This window comes from Durio zibethinus, chromosome 10 (genome assembly GCF_047325235.1).
Source record: "Durio zibethinus cultivar Kanyao isolate XHJ-2024 chromosome 10, ASM4732523v1, whole genome shotgun sequence".
Taxonomy (NCBI): domain Eukaryota; kingdom Viridiplantae; phylum Streptophyta; class Magnoliopsida; order Malvales; family Malvaceae; genus Durio; species Durio zibethinus.
Genome location: NC_143171.1, coordinates 22,053,750 through 22,058,960, shown reverse-complemented (window position 1 = coordinate 22,058,960; position 5,211 = coordinate 22,053,750). Strand labels below are relative to the sequence as shown.

At 32.8% G+C, this 5,211-nt stretch overlaps 1 non-coding gene across 1 annotated transcript; it reads left to right on the top strand.

Moving 5' to 3' along the window:
- The first annotated feature begins 3,858 nt into the window (after positions 1-3,858).
- On the top strand, positions 3,859-3,965 carry LOC149516540 (small nucleolar RNA R71). The gene has a single exon (XR_016346008.1). It is a non-coding gene; the product is annotated as a small nucleolar RNA R71 (small nucleolar RNA).
- The last annotated feature ends 1,246 nt before the right edge of the window (positions 3,966-5,211 follow it).

Genomic DNA, 5,211 nt, shown 5'->3' with positions numbered 1-5,211 from the left:
TAATCAGAAGCTTGACAATGTCTTAGTATATTTTCACTTTCTTCCACTGGGACACATCACCTTAAGATATGATCCATACATTGCTTGAAAAAATAAGGCTCATCCCATACATAATACTGAACATCATGCAAAAACCTTTTTTTTTAGTGGAATGACAGATTTGGGGCAAAACTCCATCAATAATAAAATTGACATAGTCAACATACCAAGGTAATGTATCATACTGAAATGTCATCAACTGCTCATTAGGAAAAGCCCACAAATGCTTAAATCACTGTCGATGCCTTTATTATCTAACCTAGAAAGATGGTTAGCCACGTGGTTCTCTGATCCTTTCTTGTCTCTAATCTTTAAATCAAACTCTTGTAGGAGGAGAATCCACTAATCAACTTAGGCTTTGCATCCTTCTTGGTCATGAGATATCAAGTGTAGCATGATCAATGTAAACTATAACTTTAGAGCTTATGAGATAAGAGCAGAACATATCATAAACAAATACAACCGCTAACAACATTTTTTCAGTAGTAGCATAGTTTAACTAAACACTATTTATAGTCTTACTTGCATAGTATATAGCATGAAATTACTTTCCTATCCTTTATCCTAGAACAGCTCCTCTTGTATAGTCACTAGCATCATGCATAAGCTTAAATGGTAGAGACTAATCAGGTGCTATAATGACCAGAGCAAAAATGAATTTCTCTTTAAGCACTTGGAAAGCATGCAAGCAATCATTATCAAATTTAAACTTCACCTCTTTTTCTAACAACTTGCATAAGGGTTTAGAAATCTTGGAAAAATCTTTAATGAATCTTATGTAAAATTTTGCATGTCTGAAAAAACTTCTAATACCCTTAACTGTAGTTGGAGGTGGCAATCTTTCTATCACCTCAATCTTAGCTTTATCAACCTTAATACTTGCGGCAAAAAGCTTATGACGTAGCACTATTCCCTTTCTAACCATAAAATGACATTTTTTCCAATTCAGCACTAGGTTAGTTTCCTTGCATCTAGTCAAAACACAAGCTAAATGATCCAAACAATCCTAAAAGCTATTACCTAAGACTAAAAAATCATCTATGAACACCTCAAGAAAATCCTCTACCATATCAAGAAAATCACCACCATACATCTTTGAAAAGTAGTTGATGCATTACAAAGTCCAAAATGTATTCCCTTAAAGGTAAATGTACTAAAAAAGTAGGTAAAAGTAATCTTTTCTTAGTCTTCGAGTACTATAGCTATTTGATTGTATCCAGAATATCCATCCAAGAAACAATCATACTTATGTTTGGATACTCGATCCAACATCTGATCAATAAAAGGTAAAGAAAATTATCTTTCTCATAAGCTTATTTAGGTTTCGATAATTCCATCATTCGTTAATAATCCTTGTGTGAATTATCTCATTATTCTCATTCTGTACCATGATCATCCCACCTTTCTTAGGCTTACATTGAATTAGGCTAACCTATGCACTATCTAAAATTGGATATATGATTCCAACATCTAGCCATTTTATAATCTTTTTTTTCATCACTTTTTTCATAGCTAGATTCAACCTCTACTGCATCTCTATGTTAGCCTAAATCCATCATCTATCAAAATCTTATGTGTGCAAAAAGATAGACTATTACCTCGAATGTTGGTAATGGACCAGCCTATAGTTAACTTATGATTACACATGATTGAAAAAAGTCATGCCTTTTGATCAGTAGTCAAAGATGCTACTATGATCACATGTAAAGTGTCATCCTTACCTAAGTAAGCATACCTAAGGTGTGAGTGTAATGGTTTAAGCTCCAAAATTGGTGGATCCACCATAGCATGCTTAATTGCACTAGAGAGAGTATCTATGTCTAATAAAAGCTCAACACTAGGAGGTAATGCATATCAACCAGTAGAGAACATCAAAAGTGCTTCATCATTATCATCCTCACTTAAATTCATATCCTCTACCTCATCGATAAGAAGGTAATCTTTAAATTGCGATATCAAATGCTCTAGGTGAAAAACTTTTTGAACTAAGCTATTTACTACCTTTACCCTAAAATACTTCTCAAAATTATTCAGATACTTTAAAGCCTTAAAAACATTAAATCAAACCTTATGATCTTGTACTCGTATAGTCAATTCACCTTTCATACATCTATTAATGCCCTTCCTGTGGCTAAAAATAATTTTCCTAAAATAATTAGGATCTTTTGATCCATCTCCATGTCCAACACAATAAATCAATAGGAAAAATAAATTTTTCTACCCTGACTAAAACATCATTTACTATTTTTCTAAGGTATTTTAGTGACCTATTGGCCAACTGTAAAGTAACTAAGGTAGGTTTAGCCTTTCCTATGCCTAATTTTTGAAAAATAGACTAAAGCATCAAGTTAATGCTAGCACCTAGGTCACATAAGGCTTTGTCAAAAAACATACTATCTATGATACAAGGAATGGTAAAACTATTAGGATCTTTAAGCTTAGTAGGTAGTCATCTCTAAATCACTAATGTACATTCACTAGTGAGTGCAACTGTCTCATAGTCCTCAAGCTTCCTCTTATGAGAAATAATGTCCTTTACAAATATTACATAGGTTGGCATCTATTCAAGTGCATCTACAAATAGAAATTAATGTGCAGCTTCTTAAATGCCTCAAGAAATTTAGAGAATTATTTTTTTTCCTTCTACTTATGAAATTATTGAGAAAAAGGGATATAAAGCTTAAATGGCTTTACTTTAGGAGGAGCAGGCCTAGATAAACTCGATAAAGTACTAGAGGATATTATCTGTGGTATTTGAGTATGGACAAGGACTACACCTTCATCATTTTTTTTACCTTCATCATTATTATGAATTAAGTTTCTATCATGTTCATCATTATCATACCCCCTATCTTCTTTATCCTTAGAACCTATCAAGACCTGATTATTAGCTATTTACTTTCCATTCCTAAGGATGATTGCTTTGCAGTGCTCATTCTCTTCCCTTCTAAGATTAACCTCTATGTTACTAGGTAAGGTGCCCTAAGGTCGGGTACTTAAAAGAGTAGCTAGTTGACCAATTTAGGTATTTAAGTTCTTTATGGATGTAGATTGGTTTTGAAACATTATATTTTTAAGTCTGTATAAATGAAGTTTGAACTCAAATGAAGGAACCTAAAAAATCTTCAATTGAGATTTTTTTATTTGAGGGTAGCATTGATGGATATAAAAGTGTGTAGTGCTACTATGAAAATTGCTATTTATAAGATGGATGCTAAAAGCCAAGTGAATAAGGTTGTCTTGGAAACAAACCATGCTATGCGGGTGGTGGTACTGGTGTTAATGGTGCTTGACTAGGCTAAAAAGATGTGAGATTGTGGTTTTCCTATTGATTCTAAGAGAAAACATGATTATTCCTTCGCTTAGGTTATATGTGGAAGAATAAGCGTTGTTAACCGCCTCAGGTTCTATCCTATAAATGAAACTAACTCTGAATGAGTAATTAGACATGACTCTCCTAGGTTTCCTACCCAACATATCTCACACATAGCTACAAAACTATGGGTATAAGTAAATTTGGAATAACTAGAACTAGGCTCTGAGGATGTAACCTTGTAATGTAAAGATTTTATAGATTTGGCTGGGGAATCTACCTTAACACTAAGCACTGTAAGCTCACTAAGCTCGTATACCCTGAAGCTTTCTTAAGATGCTATCTCTCATTAGACCACTGACAATTATTAGTTGTCACATCTTCAATCAACTCATAAGCTATGTCAAAAGTCTTACTCATTAAAGTTCTTTGATGTAATATCTAAGAATGTCTTAGTATTACGTACTAGCCCATTATAAAAGATCTAAATCTTTAGCCATTTTGGTAGTCCATGGTGTGGACACCACCTCAAGAGTTCCTTATATCTTTCTCATGTTTCATATAAGTTTTTTGATTCATACTGGGCAAATGTAGTAATTTCATTCTAAAGCTTGGTCATCTTGGCCGAAGAAAAAAATTTAGCCATGAACTTCTACACTAAATTATCCCAATTAGTGATGGAATCTAGTGGCATCGACGCTAACCAATTATTGGCTCTACCTTTAAGAGAAAATTGAAACAACCTAAGTTTAATGGTATCTTCCATTATCACGTATCTTCAAAAAATCTTAAAGATAAGCATTCGGATCCTTACTCAAATGACCACTAAATTACAGTGACTATCATATCATTTGGATGATTATAGGTTTAATCTCAAAATTATTAGCTTGAATTACTGGCCTTCTAATAATGGGCTGAAAACCATGAAGATCAAGAACATCATAATCCCTAAGGGCTCTAGTGTCTTGCTTGGCCATGATGATGATAGGATCGATTTGTTTTTTCTTTCTAATGCTTCTACGCATAGCCTCAAGCTCAAGATATAAAGGGATTAACTCACGATTCCTAGCAAAGTGCATACATGGGCCTTAAGAACATTAAGCCTAGTAAACCACTCTGAAAATAAAACTCTAAGTATGTACACCTAGAATCGAAACAAATCTAATTTCTAGCCTAAGGTATGTACATTAAAGTGAACCAATCTATAATAGAGTATGGCAAAAGTTGATTTTAACCTAGGACTCCTTAGACCGAATCTCTGGCAACAATACCAAAAACTTGATTAGATAACTCTACAAGCGTACAGGCCATTCAAGTAATAATAGAGACTATAGAGTTGAGTGTTGATCCCTTCAAGATTAGCTAAAAAACACACCTAACCTAAGTATCATGAACCCTATTCCCTATCTAAAGTTGGTTTGATCAATCAATCTATGAAAAAGAAGAAGGAAACAAACTATATTCCAAGAAAATTAATGACGTAAAATCAAATCAAGAAACAAGTCTTAAAAAAAAATTATGAATCAAAACTAAGAAATAAAATGCACAAGCATGTAATAAAATATAAAGTAAAAAAAATCAAATGCAAAGAACAATGGCATATTCACATTGAAATAGTACTTAGAATTCTAAAACCAAAATTTTGTGAAAATAGTACTTGAACTTTTAAGAAAAAAAAACTAATGATGTAACAACTCCTATATGAAAACTAATTACTGACTTGTATGAAAAAGTTCAATGAGAAGAAAAATTCAAATGTAAGAACATGTCACACAATGAGTGCATCTTCATATGTACAAATTTACTATCAAAACCAATTCAATCTAATTTCATCAAATGTGTATATGCTCGTAACTCTA